The sequence below is a fragment of the Manis javanica genome, chromosome 15 (genome assembly GCF_040802235.1).
Source record: "Manis javanica isolate MJ-LG chromosome 15, MJ_LKY, whole genome shotgun sequence".
NCBI lineage: Eukaryota > Metazoa > Chordata > Mammalia > Pholidota > Manidae > Manis > Manis javanica.
In genome coordinates this window covers 7,625,247-7,650,872 of record NC_133170.1, presented here as the reverse complement: position 1 = coordinate 7,650,872, position 25,626 = coordinate 7,625,247, and the positions used below count along the sequence as shown (strand labels likewise).

At 42.3% G+C, this 25,626-nt stretch overlaps 1 long non-coding RNA gene across 1 annotated transcript in view; it reads right to left on the bottom strand.

Moving 5' to 3' along the window:
* The window catches only part of LOC118972739 (uncharacterized), a 198,587-nt gene that overhangs the window by 25,820 nt on the left and 147,141 nt on the right, over positions 1 to 25,626 (bottom strand). Inside the window, exons 6-7 of the long non-coding RNA XR_005061821.2 lie at positions 11,143 to 11,305; positions 3,932 to 4,041 (exon numbers count right to left, since the gene is read on the bottom strand). This is a non-coding gene — a long non-coding RNA (uncharacterized lncRNA). The remainder of the gene's footprint in view (positions 1 to 3,931; positions 4,042 to 11,142; positions 11,306 to 25,626) is intronic.

Genomic DNA, 25,626 nt, shown 5'->3' with positions numbered 1-25,626 from the left:
GCCAGAGCGGGTCTTCTGAAGTCTAAAGCCCATGGTGGGAACCGTATGCCTGGTTCTGAGGCATACTGGCTTTAAGTACATCATCTCATTTAAAATTTTACTGCTCCTACAATCCCACAAGTCTCTACTATTACTGTCATCTTATAGACGAGGAAACAGACTTAAGGTGCTGAGGAACTTGCCCACTGGTGATGGCATCTGACCAGGGCAGGCCTGTCCCCAGAGCCTGCCCCAAATAGGTGTCACACCGCTAAAAACCCTAATACAAATATACAGCTGCTTCTCTGGTAGGAAAGATCTTTCAATGTCTGGTTTAATCCAGACTTCATCAGTCTAAGGCACTGAGAGGCATATTCTCCCTCCATCTCCAGGAGAAAGGCAAAGACTCTTTGTAAAAATGGAAATTCAAGTGAATAAAGAACAATTGCTTTTCTGGTCCCCCAAGGAGATGAAGCCAGAGCTCAGCTGGTCCTGGTTGTGAGGAAAACCCTGGGCTCTGACCAGAGACATCTAGAAGGAGCCAGTGCAGGCCACTTCCCCGTGGGAGGACCAGAGATACGCTCTGGCGGCCAAATGCTTGGCTTTGCTCCATAGTGAGAACACGCATGAAAGATGCACTGCGAACGTGTCTCTGGGAAACACACCACAGACCCAGGGCATGGAGCGTGTCCCTGGCACATAAAGGCGATCATGTATGTACAGACTAATGGTACCTTCAATTTCAAGCATGATTTTATTCACAAGCTGTTCAGAATTCAGCACTAAAATAAGAAAAGACACTGGGCTTCCACTCACTCAGGCTTTACGGCGCATGTCCAAAGGGGATTTACCAGGCAGATAAGCAATGTTCCACTGCTCAGGTTGCAATAAAACACGTTTTCTAGCTCAGCTTTAAAACCTGTCATTTTAGAACTTTGTGAGCATTTAATTTCTATGTAAATTGTACAAATGTACTTTCAGTAATCACTCCCAGGATCTTTTAAGTGATACAAGAACAATACTCTCCATTCTAACTTACATAAACAGCTTTCTAATTTGGGGTCAAGCATTTTACAGTTTTTATGGTTTTGCTGTGACTTCACTTTTTTATTTAATTACATGCTGCTACAAGATCCTCTTTTCTGCTACAGAGTACTGGAATTCTACCTTTGTGCATGTTAATAAGTTCACAATCTGCTGAGAGCACCTATAAATAACAGTATTGATATCAGAGAGATAGTTTTACCATTTTCCTGTTTGAAAAAAATTTTCACAAGAACCGTTCCAGATTAAAGGAAGCTAAAGAGACTCCTTAACTAAATGCAAAACGTGATGCTATACTGAAACCTGCAGAGGGGAAAAAATGTCGTAAAGGACATTACTGCGTCAATTGACAAAACTGGAGTATAGATGGCACATGAAATGATCTCATGTGTGTAGAGAAAGAGAGATCCTACAAATGATAAAAGAGAAAAAGATAGTGAAGTGTTAAGTATTAGCAAGAGGTGAATCTGGGTAGGGAGCATGCGTGTTTTCCTTTTACTATTCTTTTGCAACATTTTGGTAGGTTGGAAATTATTTCCTAATAAAAAGTGTATAAAAATGGCATGTCACCAAAGAAAAAAAAAGTCTTCTTAAAACTGTTTTCCCTGGAAAATTCTTTCATGCATTATTCACAAGCTTAGCTATATCGCTATAAATAAATATTTAATATTTGCTTTCCTGGCCTTATTACAATCCTACTGGTTCCAGCTGAGTGTGGGGAAGCCTGGCTAAGAGTCAGTGTGGCACAGACAACAGAATTGAGGACATGGAGGGGAAGCCGGGCTGGGGCGGGGAGGCCAGGCCGTGGCACCTCTTCCCCTGGAGCCACGCCTGCCACACTCGGCCACGGGAGTCCCACGCCTTCCTGCACTGGGCGTCACTAACTGGCTGGCACTCCGCCTGTGTTCCCGCATGAATGTGAGCAAATAAATGAACAACGACGAGAATGATGGAGCTTTTCAACGATTTCATGTAAAATGTAGGCAATGGACTTCTCCCTCTGGGAAAATGGAATATATGTACATTTCCCTATTCTGCCTGCTTAGTGCAACTGAAGTCCCCTGGATGCTATAAATAAAACAAACCTACAGAGACTTTGAGAGGTGGTGATGAGAAGGCAGACCAGCTAGGGAGTTTGGGACCCAAGGATGGCACAGGGGTGGGCTCCCTGGCTCTTCTCCTTGCTTTATGTAGCCCAGATTTGTAACTGGGGAAGCCAGCAATTCAGAGATGCCGACAGGTGCAGACGAAGCAGGGCCGGCCAAACCCACCCCCTCTAGCCAGACAGACAGCACCTAAGATTCAAAAGTGGAGAAAATGCCAAACAGGACAGTTCCACAAAGAAATATACACCAAGTGCAATCATAAACTTCAGAAAACTAAAAGCAAAGGAAAAAAAATCTTGAAAGGAGCCAGAGAGAAGGATGTATCACCTACAAGGGAAAAACAATTTGAATGACAGCGGACATCCCATCAGAATCCACAGAGGCCACAAGGAAGTGGCGAAGTATTTTGCCACTGAATGAAAGGACTGCCATCCCAGAATTCTATATCCAGTGAAAATATAAAGCAGAAATCAAGACACTCCCAGATGATGAAAAACTAAGGATTTGTCACCAGCAGACCTACCTTAAAATAATGAGTAAAGAAGTTCCCTAAACAGAAAGAAATGATAGAAGGTAAACCTGGAACATCAAGAAGAAAGAACATGCTAAGCAAAAATATAGATAAGTAAAGAGACTTCCCTTTTCCTCATGAGCTTTCTGAATTATGTTTAACAGTTGAAGCAGAAATTATAACACCGTCTGGTCTGGTTCCAAATATAGGTAACCTTAAAACTTGTGCCTTATCAGCATCTATGCAGGAGAAATCCGAGGGAGCATTGAAGGTTCTGATGAACTTGAAAACAGAAATAAAATTTAAAAATAATTTCAGACACGAGGACTGAACTAAAAGGAATGCAAAGAAAATGGTCCCTTTGAGGACCAGGAAAAGACTGGATGACTTTCGTCAGTCAGCCATAGCCTTACACACAGGCGCGCACGGATACAGAGGCGACGCATGGACCTCAGAATGACAAAAAATGCCTGTCGAGTTATTTCCCAGAGTTTCCAGTAGAATGACTGTTTGACAAGCCCAGGGTGCTGTTCCTGCCCCTTAAATGAATGGCACTGTGAAATGTCAAACAAAGCATCAACCTAAAGGCATTTCCCTGGTTCCTGGGCCCTCTACTACCCCCGTGGCCCAGCTCCTTTTAAATCTGGAACTACCTGAGTCACAGTAGACTCAGTGTTGCCCAGTCTCCACCAGCTATGCCTTCCCAGAGGGCTGACCATGCCTAACAACATTCTGGATGGCACCAGGCGTCCTGTGGGCAGCCCTGCTCTGGGCCTGAGCCTCTGTTAGACATTAGGCTTCAGTTCAGTCCCTGAATCCCACCTCAGGAATCCATGCAGATAGGCCAACATCCGACCTGCCTTCATGGGCTGCAGCCTCTCTCGGCAAGCTGTCTGCCCTCTCACTCCTTGAAGAACAGGGGCTGCACTGTCCTCGGAGGCCAGGGCCCTGCCTCCTCCTGACACACACGCCGCGCTGCTCTTTGTCCCTGGGAACTTCCAAGGCATCGCCAGTTCCTGACACTTAGGAGGCCACCCATCACCTCACAGAAGAGCCCTCACATCAAGGCCTCCTGACCACTGCCTGGTGCCCATGCCAGGCCCTTCAGAGGGCCCGTCCTCACGGCAGACGCCCAGGGGGTGTCTCAGATTCTAGATTCTAGATCCATGCTTTTTCCTTCAGGATCCATCAGGCCGAATCTAACCAAACAAAGACAGACATGTCCTAAAATGTGGAAAAACAAACGAACAAACACTGTATAAAGGTTTAAGGGGGGAACCCCCCAACATACCCTCTGCTGTATTACTTTGGGTCACACACACACATCGAATTGTAGAGATGGAAGGTGTCCTGGAAATTATGCAGACGAGTGGTTCACAGATTTTCAGATTTTCCAAGTGACTAGAATATAGAAAAAGAGGGAGAATTTCATTTGCCCTAAAAGGGACATCTGCCTTTGCCATTATTTAATAAAAGAAAGGCATTTTAACAATAAGAATATAGAATAAACAATCTCAGAGTTTAAAAATCACACAGATGAACTTTATAAAAAACTCATTATATTGTCTTTTTCTTCTTCTTTTGTTCATATGGTCTCATATTCATGAAAACGCTTTCACAGACCAACAGTGTGACCCTAACTGGCATTTGTGAATCACCAGGCAGGGAGGGCCAAATTTCTTGTTTAACAGATGAGAAAACGATTCATTTCCCAAAGGTTACTAACCAATCAATGGCAGACTGGGGCATACGGATTTCCAGTCCAATGTTCTTTTTACTACATTGGCTACTGTTAAGTTTCTGATTATGTTACCTGAGTTCCCTGTTGTTGGTAATATTGGCAACAACTGTATTTTATATCAATTAGCCATTCCTTTCCTCTAACAACTCTAAAGAATCAGAGGTTTATATCCAGAAATGTCTCAACTGGAAGGAGTCTTGATTAGCAGATAACAAAAGTAGTGTGACTTCAATGGTAATACCCCTGATTTTGTACACCAAGAAATAAAGACTGTAGCATTGTTTTAATAGAGATTATTTAGCAAAAGTCTTGCTTTTTCAATTGCACATGATTTGAAGATTTTACTCAAAACTGAAAATAACAGGTCACTGTTTTCAAATTTTTCCATGTCTCCTGCATGCATTCGGTTAGGGACTGAGCAGTCCTTTGTAAGCTTAGATACTTTTAATTTTCTTCTTTCCCTAACAACATGATCCAATTTCTACGGCCATATTTTGGGGTATTTTTGATCAGTCCTATCTCAAGATATTAATTGAATTTCTCATTCCAGTCTGTTTTTTCCGCACCCCTCTCATTCATGTTTTCCTAAAGTAGCTTAGGAATTTGCTCTTTGGCACACGAGTGAATAAATCACTCTTAATCTGGCATATGAATGAATATCTGATCATATTTTGTGACTTTGTTTTGAGAGCTCTCACCAACTATCTCTGCTTCATCAGTCCTAAGAAATCTTACACATGTGACCTAATTGGGTTTTATAAAAGACAAAAGAAGGCACATAAATGTATAGGTTTCTCTTAGAATAAGAATAAGAGATCAAAAGTTTCAGAAAGGAAAATTCAAGCCACCAAGACTCCTTCCTGCCTGTTCAAGAGGGGCACCCGTAACCCCATTCCTTTTTTTGCTCATGTTTTCCTCACCCACTGTTTTCCCAGTTCCAGAAACTCTGGATGAGAAAACTGAGTTATTCTCTTGTTACTTGGGTCTTTGCCACACGAAACCAGGCAACTTGGGCTTTTGATCACAGGATTCTTGAAGTATCAACTTCTGATCACTTAAGTGAACTGAAAGAACTAAAATATTTTACTCAAAGTTTTTTCATGTTAACATTCAACATTTTATTAGACAGAACGACGGTTTAGAAGGAATTCCACATTCAACAATCAGCATTCCAACGTGCTGCCTAAGAGCTGTGTGCCTGGCCAAGATACTTCCCTATTCGAAGCCACACTTTGCTCTTCTTTATTAGCTGCCTGGTAGAGTGACAATAATAATTATACATAGGTAACATCTATTGAAAATTCACTATTCTAGACACTGTACTAAGCATTTTACACAATGATCTCATTTCATCTTCAAACGTCAATGCAATGAGACTTGAGGCCATCACAGCAGTTGGGTTTCGCTGGAACTCAAATCGGAACCTCCCTCTGTAGAAGTCATGCTGAAATAGACTCCTTACAATGGACGTCGTATGAGGCAATGAATATAAAATGTACAGCATTGTATCTGCTGTGTTATAAGGGCTCAGTAAAAGTTTGCTAGCATTTTTGGTTAACATCAAAAGAATATTTTGATACAAAAGAGAATTAATATAATAATGTATTAAGGGCTATTATAGCCTACTGAGTGTTCTGGGTAGACAGAGACACTCTGATGGCCACTAGACTCCTGGACGACACATACTGAGTGCCATTTACTTCTGTTGCTGAGATTCTAATACTAAACATCCACTTGGGGAGTAGGTGGTCTATAAATATCAGTTGAATTAAAAAGGTATTCAGAATGGTTATGCATATTTAATCTATCACAATACACAAAGAATAAAAACTGGAACAAAGGTTCCTGCCTCCTTTTGTCTGTTTATAATATGGGCACAACCCTCATTATTGGCAAAACTTCATAAGACTATTACTTCAAGACCTATGCAAGATGCAAAGAACCTTCTCCTGTTTTGCCCTTGCCAAATAGTATTTGTTAAGCAACCATCTGCATCTCAGACTGTATTGCAGTCGTATAACGCAAGCTGAGCGCTGGCTGCTCCCTTAATCAAGTCCAAACAAGACGGTGAAATATCTCAAGAAAGCTTGAATAATTGGTTGTTGCGAAATAAAAGATTCTCAAGTGCATTTCCAAGTAAAATATATAGTTTTGATCATTTCTAATTGCCAGTTCAATATCAGAAAAAAAATGATTAATTCTTCATATTATTTTGTTTAATTATCCTCCCTTTCAGGAAATGCCATTCATATATATCATTCATAACATAAATAATTTCAGAGGTCACTTAGTCAAAGGCCTCCAGTCTACATGACTATAGACGAGTTCTGTGTCTTGCTTATGGTCATACAACTAAAGGTGCTGGAATCAAGGCTCTGTCTCCTGATTTAGGGACTTTGCAGGCAGCTGGAGGGGAACATGACCTCAAAATGAGGCAGGGTAAGTAAGACAAAAGACAATCTCCAGAACAGTTCAAATATCCAAAAACTAAGAGGCACTGTATAACCATAAACATCTCAATACTTATTTTAAAAATTTAAACCTTAGAATTATTTTTCTCAAGGCCAAATTCTTATGAGATTTTCCTCATGCCTAATTTTTTTAAAGAGGTGAAGTTAAAAAACACTGAACTACTTGAACAACGAATTAACGATTTTATGCAAATCAACACATTTCTAGACAACTACTGCAATTACATTCCAGAAAACACATTTGGTCAAAGACTTTGTGCTCAACGGTTGCCACCAAGAACTTATGTGAACCCAAATCAGTATTTCATATTTCCTATAAACCTTTCAATTGCACACAGTGCATGAAAAACATGGGCAGATCTGAATTTAATCTTGTACAACAGTTTGTGAGGTTGTTTTTAAAACTGTTGTAATAAAAACCTTAGACCCACATGGATCTAATTGTTATTTGCACAAAAGTTTTTCTCTCTGAACAGACACATGTTGGTGATGGAGGGCAGGTCTCATTAAAAAAAGAAACCAAATACAGTAATTACTTAGGCATGTAAAAGACTTTCCTGGTGACCACAAACCCCCCTTGAAGGCAGCTCTGCTGGCTGGAATGAACTGAAAACCAGGAACAAGTCAATTAAAATGTATGGATGCTCCAGTGTAGCAGATTGTATTTTCTAAAAATGGCCATAGCAGTATTTCTGGTCCCACATGTTCCTTCTTGAGTTTGAGCAGGGCTTTCTGGCTGTGAGGATGCATGGAATGTGGCAGAACTGGGTCACAAAGGCTAGGTCACGAAGGGATCTGGCCGCCTCCTGACTCCCCTTCTCAGGACACTCACCTTGGGATCCAGCCACAGTTGGTGGTGCAGGACAGGCCATGGGAAGAGAACACCCAGGGGAGGCTGGCTGACAGCTCCCGCTGGGCTCTCAGGGGGCAGCGGGCATCCTCGCCCTGATGTGCGAGGGAGGGAGCCTTCGGAGAGCCCAGCACCAGCCTAGGAACTGCCCTGGCTGATACCAAATGGAGCAGAGATGAGCTAGCCCCACTGAGCCCAGCCCAAACCGCAGATTCAGGAGCAAAATACATGTCACTGTAAGCCACAGCTTTTAGGGCCTGCTACTCAGCAACAGATAACCAGAGCCTCTAGTTTTTGAACAGCATAGCCATGAAGGACAAGTGAATTTTCATTTAATTCTATTGGCTTTTAACCATCACTCCCATTTTCAAATTCTCACTGGAGGCATGAATAAATGAGACCAGCGGAATTATGTTGATCAGTGTGCTGAATCTGACAGACAAAGCCCAGGGTGAGAATGGAGCGCACCGGAACATTCACACAGTGTCCCTCCGACATGCGCTGGTTACCCAGAACCACCTGGCAGAGGCACGGTGAGGTCAGCAGGCTGGGCCTGAGCAAGACCCTGCCTTCACGGTCTCGGCCTGGCAGCACCCCCATCACCCAGGCACTTGTGTCCCAAAGCAACAGGAAAATTCAATTAGCTCTAAGGTCTCAGTGGAATTCTAAATTGATGTCTCTGAAAAATGGGATGAACTGGTGGGGAGGGGATGGAGGGACAGCCAGAGAAGCAAAGCTGATCCCAAAGGGAGGTGGTGCTTGAGGTGCCTGCGTGGAAGATGGTTTGAGCTGGAGCGTCTTCTTGGCACCTCTCAGACTGCACCTGTAGCCAGGAGCAGTCCAGGCAGAAGGCACAGAAAGTACAAAGACAGGAAGCTGTAAAGTGCCGCAGTACATTTCTGAGCCATTCTGCATTTCTTGAGTGTAAAGTGTCACGGGAGGCACGGCAGTGCAGCAGACCAGATGTGGGCAGGACTCAGGAGTGAGGACCTCACGGGCCAAAGAGTCAGCCCCCAGCTGACAGCCGCTGGGAGGCCACTGAAGGGTCCGACGTGCACAGGAGGAGAATGCCCAGGTCAGGAGCCAGCAGCCCTGGCATCAAGTTGGGGCCCTTCCTGTCTGAGGTGGCTGATGAGGCTCAGATCTTCAGTGGGGCTAAGTAATTGCGAAGATTCTGCAGGGCAGAAAGTCCACGTTATCTGAGTAATGCTACTCCGAGACGTGAGGCCACCATGGGGACAAGAAAGGGGTAGATGTGCAGGCAGCTGCCACTCCTGACTCCTTCCCAGGCACTGGCCTGGAAAGGCAAGGAGTGGATCTGGGTCTTTCTTTCATTTAAAAATATTCAGTGAGAGACCGTGACTAAATACCGCCACTCCAGGGGTCACATTGCTTTTCCTCCCCCCTCCCTCAGCAGCCACGCCGGATTTAAAACAGCGAAGATGTTGGTTCTTTACATCACACATGCATCTGCCAAGCAGAAATTTGGAAAATTAGGCAGAAATATGTCACTGAGATGCGTCTGTGTTTCCAAGGATAAGAGAGACTGGGAGAGGAGCCCAGTCTTGAAACTGGGGATCAAAAATTGGCTGAATGTTTTTATAGTTTATTTGACCAAATTTTCTAAAAAAAAAAAAAGTATAGCTGATTTTGGCCAAATAAACTCTGCTGACACTGAAGCCCAATGGAAAGGACCAGAAAGGAGGCAGGCACTTGTAGCATTTTCCCAAAGAAAACACAGGACACCCGCTCCTGTGAGCAGAGGCCAGTGGAAAGGCACATATTCCTAATGACACAAGGAATGGAAGAGACGTGAGAATTAAAGCAGCTAATGATGTAGCCAGCGATAACACACAGCGTTTCTGCCTCTATGTGACTTTAGGCTTCTCTGTACTTTAATCTGTCACATATACATAAACAATGTAACGACTGTCTGACCTCACAGCAAACCCGTGAAAACAGTTGACGGGATATTAATAGATTCCCCGCAGCAGGTACCACTGGGCTGGAATTTCATTTTCTGGCTTGGGTGGGCCATCTGGAGCTGCCAGGAGGTAAAGATCTTTTCTTAACCCCTCCTGTTAAGAGTCTCCGAGGTGACTGAGGCTAAGCCGGGCTGTCACTTAGCTGCCATCAGCACAGCCACCCACCTGGCCGAGCAGCTAATGACACAGCAGTGGCATTTCTCAGTGCCATCAATTACCACAGGCGACATCCAGCCCGGACAGATGTGTAACCTGAGGCCCGGCTTCCAGAGCACAGAGCATGGTGGGAACACACCCAGACAACACCTACGTCCACACTTGTACACAATGACACACAGGTATATTCACACATATATACAGAAAAGACAGACACAGACAGATGTACACAGCTGAACACACACAAATACCCACGTACATAAACAAACAGACAAGGACAGTCAAACACACACATACACACCTACATGTGTATACAGACAGATGCACACAGATACACACACACCCACATACTCCTATCCAAGGCCCAAGACCAACACACACCAACCCACACGTACACTCTCCCTAGACACATGCGTGTGGTCAGCAGTGCAGGGGTGGTGCCCATGGGAGGAAGAGCCCCCCGCCTGCCGCCCACCCATACAGAGCTGCCTCCAACCCTGCAGGCCATTGTTTCCCACAGAGGCAGAAGATAGGCCTTGGAACATCAATTATTATCATTTTTAATACAACACGTTCTAACTCTCAATAGAATCCTGATGTGGTTGGGGTGTGTGGGTGTTTCTCAAAGTCCCGCGTATGGCAGTTATATTTCAGTCCTGAAGATCTGTTTGGCAGCCCTAGGCTCTGGCTGTCTGCATCCAATTTATCAATCTTCAGGGAAGCTGCTGACAGTCAGGCACCCCCTTACAGGCCCGGATTAAGATGGTTGCCAAGCTGACAACTGGCATGGCTGCAGCTCTGCTTACTAAATGCCCGGCTAGATTCTCATCAAAAGCCACAAATCTGAAAATTCATCATCTTTCCCACCAACAAGTATTAGACACCGCTGTCCAGAAAAGGGCTGCCCAACAGGTATGAGGCAAACCCCTATAAGCAACGAAGCCTGCAACTAGGGGGTCCCAGCATCTCCCTTTGGGGTTCCCAATTCTTTCTACCTCTCCTCCTAGACTAAAAATACTGTTTCTTTCCTCCATCCTTTCAAGTGCAGTAGACCCCTGACCTGCATACGTTCCAAGACTCCCGTGGATGGCTGACACCACAGAAACTGACCCGTATGTGTATCTCTTTTGCTATACACACATACTTATGATCAAGTTTAATTTATAAACCAGGCACAGGAAGAGATTAACAACTAATAATAAAATCGAACAATCATAACAATCATAACAATATACTGTAATACAATTCATATGAATGTGGTCTCTCTCTCTCTCAAAATATCTTATGTACTGTACTCACCCTTCTTCTGATGATGATGTGAGAAGATAAAATGCCTGTGTGATGAGAGGAAGAGGGGAGAACGACACAGGCATCGTGATGCAGCACCAGGCTGCGACGGGCCTTCTGATGACATGGCAGAAAGGGGGTCATCCCCTCCTGGACAGCGGCTGACCACAGGGAACTGAAACCAAAGAAAATGAAACTACTCTACAATCCACAGAGTGAACTTGAGAGATACAGGTGTAAACACACAGTTGTTTTCTATCCATTTCGTTTATGCTGTAAGAAGACAGTTTGATTTTGAGTAAACAGATCAGATCATGAGCATCTCAGATCTCTGCTCGGTCTGTCAGATGCACTTTCTCTTCTCCAAAAAACCTTTAACAGCTCCACTCATACACCTCCCACCCTACTGTCCAGTTAGATGTCCCCCACCTGGGTACTTGCAACACGCTGTACAAACTTCTATTGTTGCCCTTAAAACTCATCATCTACATTTGTTTAGGTGGCTATGCTTTCCACTGCACTACAAATTTCTTAGAGGTATACATGATATATTCAAATTTGCTTGAGGGCCAGGCACATACAAAATAGGCACTCAATAAAACTGTGACATGTTATGAAAACTGCACAATTAGGGCTGCATAGTTATCACTGGGGTTTTCAGTCACTCGTGTGGCCTTACGAGACTTCCCAAAATTGCAGTCTGTCTCTGAAAACCCACTGACACACAGTAGATGTGACAGGAGGTTGAGAAGCCAAACTGTCAGGCCTCGAGCATACAAGTGTGTCTCACGATTGTTGAACACTTGACAATCGACACTTGCAGGAGATATTTTTCACTGGGATACAATGTTTGCCATCTGAAATTCTTTAATTGTGTTCCTTGCTCTTTGTTCTCTGAGGACAGTAATAACTTTCTTGCTTGGGAGAATCAACATATCAACATGTTTCAGAGACATTTATTATTTTATTATTTTTATTATTAAAGAAGAATCTTTAAATAGAGAATGTTGAGTATTTTTAATCAACCAAAACCTATCATACATTATCTGACTGCACAATTCTTCTTTGACATTCCTGAGAAATATGTTCTGAATTCCAGTCACATGAGATGGGGCCATCAGATAGTGTAATCACTAGTTAAGCGACTCCTATGGCATGGATCTTGCACCCCAGCTACCTAAATTTGTGCCAGGTATGAATTCTAGTTTGATCTTCACAGCAATGTGATGGAGGTAAGTATTATCCCACTCAAAGTTGGTATATATTATAGACCTTTGGGTCCCTCACAAATAATTTTAATCACGAACGTTAGGCCAACAAATGTGGTCACTATTCAGGCCTAACAATGGTAAAATTCAGGGACTGTCATATTCTCTAAGAATTTCTGCAGCCCAATGCCTTTCCTATTGATCACAGAAAATGAATCAGAGTTTTTAATGGAGTAAATCAGAGGGCCAGAACGTTGAATCCAAGAAAAGCCTTATACTTGTTAAAATTACCGATGGTGAAGCTATTTCGAATTGCAATTAGCCTTTCCAAGTTTACGGATTTTACAATGTAAATATGTTACAATTCAGCCTTTTCAAAGGCCAGCTTCTTCTGTAGGAATCACTGCCATGTACACTAATGACCAGGCAGCTGAAAGCAGAGGAAAATTCAAGTGTTCATGCACTATTTACACCTTTGCTGTTTGGGTTCTGGACTAGATCTTCTGCATTGCCCTCTGGTTTGGCTTCATTTTTAATGAATAGCCTTAAACTTCTCCCAAACTAGGTCATGAGCTTAAAACTCATTTTCTCATAAAAATTATGATCAGTGCATTTTATTGTGTATAAATTATACCTCAATTAAAAGCGGAGCTCCTTATCTCACAAGAACAAAAAAATTACTTTTCTGGGCTAAGTGGGGTGAGATACTGCAACTCTAAGATTTTTTTTTTTTACTATAAATATGGATGGACAAATTCATAACTCTTTAGAAATGTTAAATACATTCTGCTTATGTTTTCAAATGTTCAAAGGGAAACGGGGGAAAATCCTTTTAAAAATCACTCTTCTACAAGAGGCAAGGTGAGAAAGGATGGGGTCCGAGCACTGAAACTCCATTCATGGTTTGAGTTAAACAATTACCAGAGAGGCGGAGGTTATTATTGAATTACAAACATGAACCGAGCTTTTCCAGTTGGAAAAGAAACCATTACAGGGTTTTGTGGAGATCTAGGGAGTATTTGATAGCATGAACTTTCTTCATCATCTATGGTTATGACCAGAAAGGGAAAAGCAGAGGGCTGTTCACGCGTGTGTGCGTGCGTGTGTTTGTGTCCTCGATGACCTATAAGATCCTTTCCAGATTATAAATTCTATGTCTGCTGTGAGAGGTAACCATGTCAAAGGAAAAAAAGAAACACAAAAATCAAACAAATACCTAATCAACCGCAAATGGTAGAGAGTAGGAGAAAAACAATCATGTCTCATGTTTGCTCGGTGCCGGATTAGCCCTCACAGTAATCCTACCAGTTTAGCACAATGTTTCCAGTGTTGAAGAGGAAGAAATTACAGATCAAAGGGATTTACTAATTTAGCCAAGTTCCCCCCAAAACTGAGAGGTAAACCAGGCTTGAACCCGACATTCGGTGCCTCCAAAGCCTTTCGTCCTCCCACAGCTCATTTTTGGCTTTGACCCCAAAGCTATTCCCACATGTGGGAAAAAGTTCTAGCCTGTCTACTGCTTGACAGTTATATAGCTAACATGCACTCTGCCAGCAGATGAGCCGTGGGGATAGGAGGCTGCCAGATAGGGCTGCCATGGTGTTCTAGTAATATCTCAACCCTGTGAGTCTCTGAATTGGACCATCATTGCTTCACTCTGCCAACGGAGACACAGCTATTCTATAACCTAGACAGATGCAACTCCAAAATAGCTGATCTTTACCAGTTAAGTCTGTCCTCTTCAGCTGGCACCCAGCATCTGGAAGTACAGGTATGTGATGTGCACTAGCTACAATATTTTACCTTAGGAATAAAAAAATCACCCACTATCCTTTTCTCCCTGTTTATGTTAACATTAGCATTCAAATACTCGGTTGAAATTGCCATTCTCAGTAAGAAAAGCTAGAGGAGGCTGGGGATCATTCACATTCCGGGGACCACAGAGAGCACGGTGGGGACTCCGCCAGATGTGACCAAGATCTTCTTCAACACTAAGTCCACACATATTCTACTATTGTCATCATAGCCACACTGTTTCTCTGTAATGAACAATTCTTTTTTACTCCATAGAATTTTCAGTGAACTTCCCGGTAATGTAATTTTATCACGACCTCTCAATCTTGTAACAAATTTGCTACAGGAAATTATATTTTGCACTGAAGTAATACAGCATTTGCTGTAGGATTCTGATTTTGCTCAAATTAAGTGGTACATAAACTCACAAGCCTTGTGTCAATTTTTCTACTGTTACATAGGACATTCAGTCATTTACTCACTCCCTCAACAAGTATTTTCCTAATATCAAGTATATGCAAGTCCCTGTCCTATAACCAAGGATACAGCAGTGAATAAAGCAAAGGTCACGGACTTCATATGCTAGTAGACAACAAAGAAATTAATACATGCATAATAAAATGGCAGGAGGCTGAAAGTACTCTGAAGAAGTATTGGTCAAGATAAGGCTATGCAGGGTGGTGGAGGGGGTTTTTTAAGACAGTGGTTGGGGAAAGCTTCTTTAAAGGAACATTTAAGTGTATACCTAAATCAAAATCTATTGCTCTAAGAGTAATTCCTACAGCTATCAGGGGGAAGAGCATTTTAGGCAGAGGGAACAGCAACTGCAAAGCCCTGAGGCCTTTTATTAGAAGGCTTTTTGGCTGACTCTCTCTTACAACTGCAGAAAATAAAATCACCTTTTAGAACTCTGATCCAGTTAACATAAAGCCTCATTTTTCCCACAGTAGATACATGTGTATATACAGACACAACTACACACATGTATTTAAACAGTGTTGCAGTTTGAGGAACTACAATACAAGGCAGTGCACTAGTCAGGGTCCTCCAGAGAAACATCACCACTATATATTCATAAAGTAATCTGTGATAAGGAACTGGCTCGTACAATTATGGAAGCTGGCAAGTTCAAATCTGCAGTGTGGGCTGGCAGGCTAGACACCCAAGAGCATCAGCAGTGCAGCTCCAGGCAAAAGGCCAGCAGGGACGGGCCCAGGAGAGCCACTGGTGCAGGTGAAGTCCCAAAGCAGTCTGCGGAGAATTCCCTTATTTAGGGAGGCTGGTCGCTTTATGCTATTCAGGCCTTCAAGTGATTAGGTGAGGCTCACCCACATAGTAACAGACAATCTGTTTTACTCGAAGTTGATTCATCTAAATGTTGATCTCATCTCCATGGTGACACAAAATTTGCCTTCACAGGCAGTATTGTTCCTGAGGAAGCTGCTGTGGGAGGGCAGGGTGAGCTGAGATCATGCAGATGTAGGCAGGGATATTCACTCAGCACCACTTGCTCACTTGGGTGAATGTGGCAGGCTTTTCAGTCCCGCTTTCAGAGCATTCAATGCTGGGTATTCACTCAGGTGGGTGGAATGGGAAATCCCAAGCAATGGTATTGCTGTAAGAGAGATGTGTGCATATGGCAGGGCCAAACCCGGTTAAGTAAACTAAGCATTACACAGGAGATTGGGGGATGTGCCCCATGAGACTCATCTGGCTTCAGGGGGGCTGTGGCAGGGGGTGGGGGACACTAGGCAGGGAATCCGATGGGGCAACTCATGGCAACTAAGGAGAGAAAACCTGAGTAAAACCCCATTCCTGGACTCTGAGTCAAACCTCTCAGAGCTGAGAGGATGTGACACAATTCGAGGGCTGCTCAGACATCCAGGTCTGGCACCTCGTTCATCACACCTCAGTCCTGGTTAGAGATATGCATGGTTCAGGTGAGGTCCGGGTCATGGAATCCTACATCCAGAACACCTGAACTTGCAAATGGAATCATCAAGGAAGTAGCTTGGATGAAGTGGAGAAGAGGTAGAGAAAATAAAGGTAGGTAATGTATATGTGTGCAAATTAGATGCCTGCATTAATAGCCATGTTCTTATGCAGACGTACACACCTGGACAGGAAGTGCTCTAGCACTGCTCAGTACTGCTTTAAAAACATTTGTCCACCAAAATATTCTGAGTCATCCTCACTCAAGGGATGACTTCTCATTCATCGGTCAATACATTTTGACACATAGAAAGTGGTGCCTTCATTCTATAACCTAAAATAGACAACAAAGAGCCAGCCGAAAAATTCCACAATTTCACTCACTTAGTGAAGATTCAAACAGTTGAGAACAACAGTTTCTAGACACAGATAAGAATTTGCCATGCTTTATCAAATAAACCTGCAGAGAAATTCTTAGCTTACTTCAAGGCCACATTATATGAAAGGAATGATAAATCTACTAAGCATCTAGCTTAGCAGCTAAAAAAGATGTGAGACATTTATTTGTATAACGGGGCTTTGGGGAGAGTGGCTATTAATAGTGTAGCTGATTCCTGTTATCAATCAGTGTATTCATCCAAGAGCAAAATATCTTCTAAATCAAAATATAGTGTCTCTCTTTGGACAAGATCAACTTTCCTGCTTCCAAATTCATGGTGATAAAGCATGATGGATTATTTAGCCTCTTAAGAGGTGGTTAAAAAGCTATTTTTAGAGAAAACTCACTTGATTGAATAGTCCCCTCTCTTTACTTTTAAGTGCATACAGACACAGACCTTCCATTAATTAAATGGGAAATATTAATGGGCTAACAAGGATGTAAAGGTCCTGCATTTTAAAATTGTTCAAATATCTGTACTCTTCTGAATCCAGACATTCATATGCCTATTTTCACGGTTTCATGATGTAGAAAATGCATTCTTAAGACGACTGCTTTGCTTTCCATCAAACAGCATCAGCCTATGACTCAAGTGTACATAAAAGAGAGAAAGCTTTGTATGATTCATATAATAAAAGTACATTAAAGAGTGAAAGCCCAACACATTAATTACTAATTGAGTTATTTCTTCTTGCAAACTTCCTTCAAGAATTTTGAGTGTTACAGGCAGGAAAAACAAATGGTAAAATTGTTTTCCACCAGCTCTTGGTATTTCATTATTCCTACATGAAGACATTGTCATAGTGAGGGGCTGAGTCTGTAGTGGGGAGAGGACTACAGTTTGATGACCAAAGTCACTCAAATCAAAAAAGGACCATAGTCAACTGGAATAGAGAGGAAAGACAGCATTCCTCTCCTTTTAATATTGAATTCCAAAGTCTTCCTGTTGTGAACCGAGCTAAGCCAGGTTGGCCACCTAAAAACAGCCAAATCCTTTATAAAAGCCTCCAGTGATTAGAGCTAGATGAGATGTAATGATCAAAATAAGCCTTAGACAAAATTCCACTAAAATGCAAATATTTCTGAGCAAGTAGATACAGGGCCTTATACTCCCTGCTCTTGGAAGTTTGCGGGAAATCCCCTTCCCTCTTTGGGCTCTCTTATGAGAACCTTGCACGAGAGTCACTCTGAGGAGGTAGACCAGGACTCTTAGACAAGACTAGCCCACCTTCTAGTGCACAGCAGAGCCTCCCCTGCAAGGGACACGCAACCAAGCTCGGTTCTAGCTCCATAACGCTGCCGGGCTTGCCAGAGTTTGACCTTTTTCACTTAAGGCCAGTAGTGCTGGGACACTCTCTCTGGCCAGCCACTTAGTTTGAACAGTACCTACTTTAATGATATAAGGTTGTTTTCTAACAACTCTGATGTTGAAGAATAAACCTGTGGCATGAATTTTGACAACAATATTGGAAGTGTTTGCACAGACTCCATGGTAATTAGTTGTATGTGTCGGCGTGGCTAGGTTCTGCTGTCCAGTTGTTTGGTTAAACATCGATCTTGATGTTATTGTGAGAATATTTTCCAGATGTGATTAGCATTTACAACCAGTAGACTTTAAAGGAAATTACCCTCCATAATGTGGGTGGGCTTCATCCAATCAGGGGAAGGCCTTAAGAACAAGAGAGGTTTCCTGAGGAAGAGGTAATTCTGCCTCAAGACTCCAATATAAAAACCATGTGTGTTTGAGTTTCCGGAATGCCCTACAAATTTCAAACTTGCCAGCCTCCATGATCACCACATGAGCTGATTTCCTAAAATAAATCTTTCTCATGTATTTATTATATAATATATATGTCTGCATGTATATGTATACACATGCACATAAACATATATATTTTTTCTGTTTCCCTGACACAAATCCCTTAGGAGCATAGACTCTTGATCTGGGTACTTCAAATGCTAAATAACCACCTACAGAGTGTATATTAAAGGTCACTTAGTCGCACACATGCAGCACAGGGTTACAGTGAATTACCTCCCAGACACTACATCACCTTGTTCTGTGGGTCCCTTGCCTCCTGGTCTCTTCTATTTTTTTGTGCCTCACTTCAAATTAACAGTTAAGCAGATGCAAAGATAACTTTTTCCCAGCACATTGCTCCAGTTACATTTAATGTAGCTCCCAAAAGATTCACTCAAGACCTGAGAACTTAGACTATGTGAAGATATTTTTGCTTCCCATGGGGGAAGCTGTCATGTAATGCAGTGGTGAGTAAGCTAGCTATTCTAGGTGAAATTCTCCTCCCCACATCACGCCACCCCAACATGTGCATTTATAACTGTAGCCTCTGCATCTACTATGGATATAAAAAATAATGCATTCAGAAGCCAGAATGAGGGTTAAGTTTGCATGAGCCCACTTCCGATTCTGAACATTGATGGTTTCCACTGTGACACACTGAACATCTAAAACTATAAAAGAAATCATTCCAAAGGGATCCATACCATATTTAGGATACCTCTGGAGAGATCTTTGCTGTTGTTTTCCAAAGTAGGAATGTGGCAAGTGAGATATTCTTAAAATATTACACAAAAGTCCACTTAATTTATCTACCAGCTTCAAATATGTGGGTCAACATGTCTACAAAAGTAACACAGAACACTAATCCTTTAAAAAGCCTCTGAAAATGGGCCACCTGATCAAATAACTTTCCGAAGTGCTTTTTCCTATACATGCCCCGTTCTCCACCAGAAACCCCCAGAGCACAGAGCAGAGACTCAGGAAACCCTCCTGTACAGAAATTTGTTTAACTCCGTTCACCCTAGTGTTTCTGAAATGCATGCGGTCCAGAATCTTTATTTTGAGTAACTTCCCATAATAGTCCATAAAATGCTAGAACCTACTTTGAAAAATAGTGAACATAAACTACTCCAGACAGAACAAGATTAAAAAGAAAAGTTTCCATATTAGGAGATTCTGTATCTTCTCTCAAGAAGTCATCTCAGTGTCCAGCAAACAGAAGATCTTTCAGTATCTGACATAAATCCTTTATGCTACTTCTTAAACATTCCTGCAGTTGTGGACTCAGTGGAGAACAGCTGCTCACCATTTTCCATGTGAGAAACCATTTTTCATTTACAGACCTTACTAGGACATCTATCTACCTTCTTTGCCACAACAGGAGCAGGCGTGATGATTACATCGTTCTTAGATATTCGTCTTCCATACATGTTAACTATCTTTGTGGCTCTACTGGAAATCATCTACTTTCTCCATTACCTTTTAACATTAGAAAGACCAAGACTTCGAACTATGGCCTGTACATAGGACCATGGTGCTTTTGGATGACTGTGGAGTGACACCTTGTGTGAGAAGTGGGTTCAAAAGTCAGCAAATGAAGCAAATCACATAGAGTCAAAATACTCTTGAAAACCTGTTACAAAGACTTGGTGGTGGGGAGGTACGTGCCATCTGCAGAGATGCTCCAAAGAGATGAATCGCCCTCCAGATCTGAGACAGATGGCTGTACCAGATGAAGTAATCGGCTTCTTCTCAGAGGCCTTGTTGTACGAAAAATGCTTACCTTTAAACACTAGAATCCTGTTCACTACAGTAGGGTGCTCCCACAGGAAGGATCACAGGACGTGGAGCTGGAAATGACTGAGAGAAGGAGAAACCCCTGTCTCTCATCTCCAGCTCTCTCCCAGGACTGGGCTCAATAACGGCAATAGGAGAATTTTAGCCACAGCATTACCTGTTTTTTCTCTCTCTCTTTTTATTTCTACTTTTGAGTTTGAAAGTGATCCAGTATGACTGAATGTGTGTAAATGTACCTATGATGCAAATAACTATTTGTCAAGATGTATTTGATTATCCCTGTAGTTATTCAAAATCTATTCAGTATCTAAGTAACAGAAAAGAGGAATCATTTTTTATTTAATTTTATTTTGCGCTGATAAACACTCAGCAATTACTATAGGCAAAAAGTGAGGGAACCATTGGGGAAAAAAGATGAATAGGACTTCACCCCTGGTTTCAGACATTGCATTTGATGGGAATATGCATGAATAAGACTAAAACCCAATAGCACTGTGTTGAGTTTTGTAATAGCGTAAGAAGGGAGATTCATTCTGCTTAAGTCATTGGAGAACGTTGCACCAAGAAAGCAACCTTTGAATCAGGCCTTGCACAACAAGCAGGACTTTACTACAACATAAAGGTAGGTGTGTGTATGTGTGTGTATAAATGTATGGAGTGGGAGTGTGAAAAATTTTATACCAATGGAGCAAAAGACCAGCAGGTCTGAAAAGAAAATTGTGTGTAAGGAAAAGCTCACAACTGGAATTTTCCTCCTCGTGTTGGTAGGAGCTTGGATAAATAAGGGGAATCAACAAGAACTGAAAAGGGAAGGCTGTCTGGGGCCAGGCTGTGAGGGACCCAGGTGCCCCACGAAGGAGGAACCTCATGCAGAGCAAAGGCAACATGACGATTTCCTGGCAGGGGGGTGGCATGTTTAGCTCCCGACCCTGGTGGAGCGCATGGGGTGGAAGCAGGGCGAGCCGAGCTCCTGAAGGCAGCTATTAGGTCTTATTCTATCTCTATTTATACACCACACTCAGCATAATATCTATTATTTTGTCTTCAGCTTTATCACTTTCTTTCTTGCAAAAGCACTGTCCTATATATATATATATATATACCCCTCTCACGCCCATAAAAGCCATCCTGCATTATTGAATATTTTGTCAGCTTTACAGTCATTTTTCATTTCCTTCATTTTCTCCACGAGGATCCCCACTTAGTTCAGTACATGTAGCTCTACACGTCGCTGCTTAGCGCAGCCAGCCATGCTGCTCAGAACCCTTTCTTCTGCCTATAGGAGACACAGAAAGCACAAGCGGCAGACGGATGATGAAGGGAAATAACAGGAAAAACCTTTCCACTTCACTTCTTCTGTGGCGCCTCTTGAAAACTTTCCAGTCTCAGCAGCGGTGCTCCGAGCAATCCAGGGACCCCTGATCTTTCATCTCCCGAGCAATATGCATCCGACATCAAATAAATTCAGGTCCCACTCGAGCTTCTCTGGGCTACATCAAAAGGCAGAACAGGAAAAACTCCATCCTAATATCCTAGTTGGGAAGGGAGATTCTCAGGAAAACAGGTAATAAGCAGTAAATATAAGGGAATTATGTATCATGTTAGAAGGCAATAAATGCTATGGAAAAAAATAAGAGAGAGGAGATGGAGCAGATAGAAAATACCTGGACATTACAATTAAGTATGGTGGTCAACCTGCTCAACATCATTAATTATAAAGGAAATTAAAATTAAAGTCACCGTGACTGATTAGGGCAAAGTGGTCAGGAAACGAGCTCTCACACATTGCTGGGGAAACATAAAAGGGATCAACCATGTTAGAAAATTGTTTCAGGTGATGATAGTGACTGGGATTAGGGTAGTAGTGGTGGAAAAATCAAAAGTCTAAATGCATTTTTAGGAAACAGCCAACAAGATTTATGGTAGATTAAATGTATTATGCAAGAGAAAGAAGAGTCTATGACAATCCAGGATTTGGGGCCTAAAAATCTAGAACAACGGGCTTGGTAATTATTACTAGATAGGAAGGATTTCAAGAAGTGTAGGTGGGAATGATGGGAATTTTAAGTTCAGTGCTGGACATATTCAACCTGAAATGCATTTTTTACATCGATAGGAAGTTTGATTTAGACATTAGACAACTGCATGTGAGTTGGGAGTTTGGAGAAGTCCAAGTGGAAGACATAAATATTGAGGCTGACACTATCCAGATGGTATTTAAAGCCAAGAAACTAGATGAGATCGTCTGAGACAGAGATGCAGAGGGTAATTTAGAGGCTAGCGGTCCACAGATCAGCTCTGGAGGTGGTACCACATTCAGAAGTAAGGGACATGAGGAGGTGACTGAGACAAGGTGTCCAGTGAGACGAAAGGAAACCGAATGAGAATAAACACAAAGGAAGGAAGGAAAATCGACCTGAACTGCATGAGCTGAAAGGTCAAGGTGAGACTGAGAATTAACCACTGGATTTGAAAATGAGATCCTCAGTAACAGTCACCTTCACAGGGTGGTACAAACAGAAGCCTGCCCAGAGAGCCATTAAGAAAGGAAAGAGAGGTGTAAAGGCTGTGTGTATGTACAAGGACTGAAGTTTTTCTATGAAAGGGGAATTTAGAAATGAGCTGGTAGTGGAAGGATAATGTGAGGTCAAGGGAGTGATTTTACAAGATCTTACAGCATATCTGCATGCTAATCGCGATGATTCAGTAAAGTGTAAGACAAGTAATGCTGCCTGGCATCTGAGTGAGTCAGAGGGGGGAAAGAGGGAAGAGGGCGTACGTCCAGAGGTGGGAGAGCCGGGACACATGGGGAAGAGCCCAGGAAGGTCCTATTCAGATTGCTGATATTTGTCAGAAGAACAGAAGGCTATATCATCATCTAAGAGCAATATGCGTTGGACACTGAAGAAGAGAAGAAAAGGTGTAGATGGTTGTCTGAGAGTACGACAGTGTGAATAGAGCAGGTGTTACGGTTGCACCAAGGGCCCACATGAAGTCTCTGCCATGAATTGAAAGTGAGACCACCAAAGGAAAGGCGGTGACTGGAGGTCAGTGACAATTCCCACCGCAGAGCAAAGCCATGATATAAACACCATCTGGGATGGGACAGTGGTGTTCAATCTTTACACATGTTCTATTTTAAGATAAGGTGCAAATCCATGTTCTCTGTTTTCCAACACTATGTCAAACTCTCACCAGACAAATGACTTGAAATAATCTCAAGCTCTGGAGTGTACTGTAACTACCGCCTAGGAGGGTGCATCAATAAAACAGCAGAAAGTCATCGCATAAGTGACGGGCCGACAGCGGGAGGAGCCAGATGAATCAGGGCCAGGCAGAAGAAAGCAGCAGTGAGTGGGCTAAGCAGAAAACCAAGACACCTCACAAAGCTTAGTCTGGACACACAGTGACAACAACCATGGTGGTCATGGATGAATGGACAGTGACAACTTATGGCCATAGCCTTCTACATGACGGCAGTGCGGAGCACCGAGATAAGGGTCCCATGTGGACTCTACAGGCCAGACTTACAATAGCACTGTGAAATAACTTTTTTCAAACTTAGAATAGCATGGAAGTAACTTAACTGATGTCACAGGATAACAAGTATGGTTCTCAGATACTGAGGACGCTGACAAAGAATGTAGGCTAAAAAAGTAAACACAATCAACTTTGTCATTCAACCATCACTATGAAATGTATTGTCCTCATTCCCTGGGTAAGACGGGTTTTTTTCGGCTTAAAATACATTTGCTCTATTAAGTTTCATGATGGCTTCTTCTGGAATTTAAAAGAAGTATTCCAAAGTAATTTATGTGCCATAAAAAGTTATAAACCTTAAATATACCTGATCCAGATACCAGGTGACTTCCTGGTAACATCAAGCATGACCAGATCCATTCCACATGTCTTTGGACATACAGTGGTCTATTCTATTATTCTGTTGGTGTCTCTCTAACCTGCTCCCAATACATTTTGCGATGAGATACAAATATAAACACAAAGGCAAAGAACCTCATTACGTTACTCCTTTCTCATGCACGTGTGTGTCGAAAGAGATGTTTGTCTGACAATTTCTGTGTGTTGTCAGATATCTACTCTTTTGGTGAGGAAACTGCTAGAAGTGGATGAACTTGATGCTAATTAACAGTAAAGCTGAAAACAGATACGAAAAGAGATCCCAGAGATAAACACAGCCACCAGCCTGAGTGAAGAGATGCATTGGTCTCTCCCCCATTGCTCCATTTCTACCACGTTGTCACTGGTGGTCACCTTCATTGGTCAGACTTCAGGTTCATCCCCTTACGGATCTCAAAATTTGGCCTATTTCCAAGTCCTGGAGTTGTAACCTATGATTTGTGTTGCTATGAGGGGAATGATGAGAGGACATGGACAGATGGAGATGGATGGACGGATGGGTTGATGCATGTACACATCAGGAAAGCTGGTCAGCCTCTACTGGAGGAAAAAGGCCTTCAAATCACCCTTCCATTGGGAGCTCTACCGCCTCATACAGTGAGCAAATGGCATATCATTTTTTTGGTCTTTAGGCAAGTCAGATCTTCTGTGTCCCCAACCCCAGTCAAAGTTCTCCACAAACAAGTAGACCACATGACTGTAAAATACACAATTAAAATAACCCCAAACCTCAAGATGCCCTGAGAGAATGTAATGAAAAACCAATTCCAAATAAATTCTCATAAAGAGAGTTTAGTGATGTTTCTTCTTGTTGTACAGGGAAACCACATTAGAAGACATGAGAAATAGAGAACTATAAAAAATAGATCCAATGGCATTAATTCTGCCAATCAAAATTAAACTGGCTGTTTTCCTGATTTATGTCACTATTTATTGCAAACCAACATGCTTAGTCCAGCTTAAATCTGCAAGAGCCATAAAGGAAACCGAGTGCACTTTCAAGCTATGGTCCTCCTGGGGTGTAACATTAACCACTCATAGAAGAACATGGAATAATCAGCCGTCACAGTTTAATTCCCTTTATCTCTACTGTACACACATTTCAATGGGGTGATTATTCTAATCATAATGCCCAACAACAAATCAGTTCATTTTGGAATTTATTGCCAACAAAGGACTCAATCCAATACCACATTCTTAAATCACTGTTTGCATGGGGTAATATATGTTCACATTCAGTCTTAGTGCATGTAAAACAGTAGTAAGATGATACGATGGAAAGGCACAGAATGGGCCAAGTTCCAAATATGAATTCTCATTTTGATTCCCTTTAAGGAACACAGTCCTTAGAGATGCAACCTGAGCTCTTTCGTAATAAATAAGAAGCTGAGCTTGAGGTTTTAAATTACCAATGGTATGGATAAAATAACAAATTCAAAACAACCGCTATATTCCTTCTGCAATTATTCTAAAGAAAAGCTCACATATCTCAACTCCTCGACCCAATTCCAGGCAATACCTCCTAAATTTCAAATATCTACTCTTTGGGTCTGGTACCTATGCTAACCCTCCAACCACTTTATAGGAAAGTTAAAAAAAAAAAACAG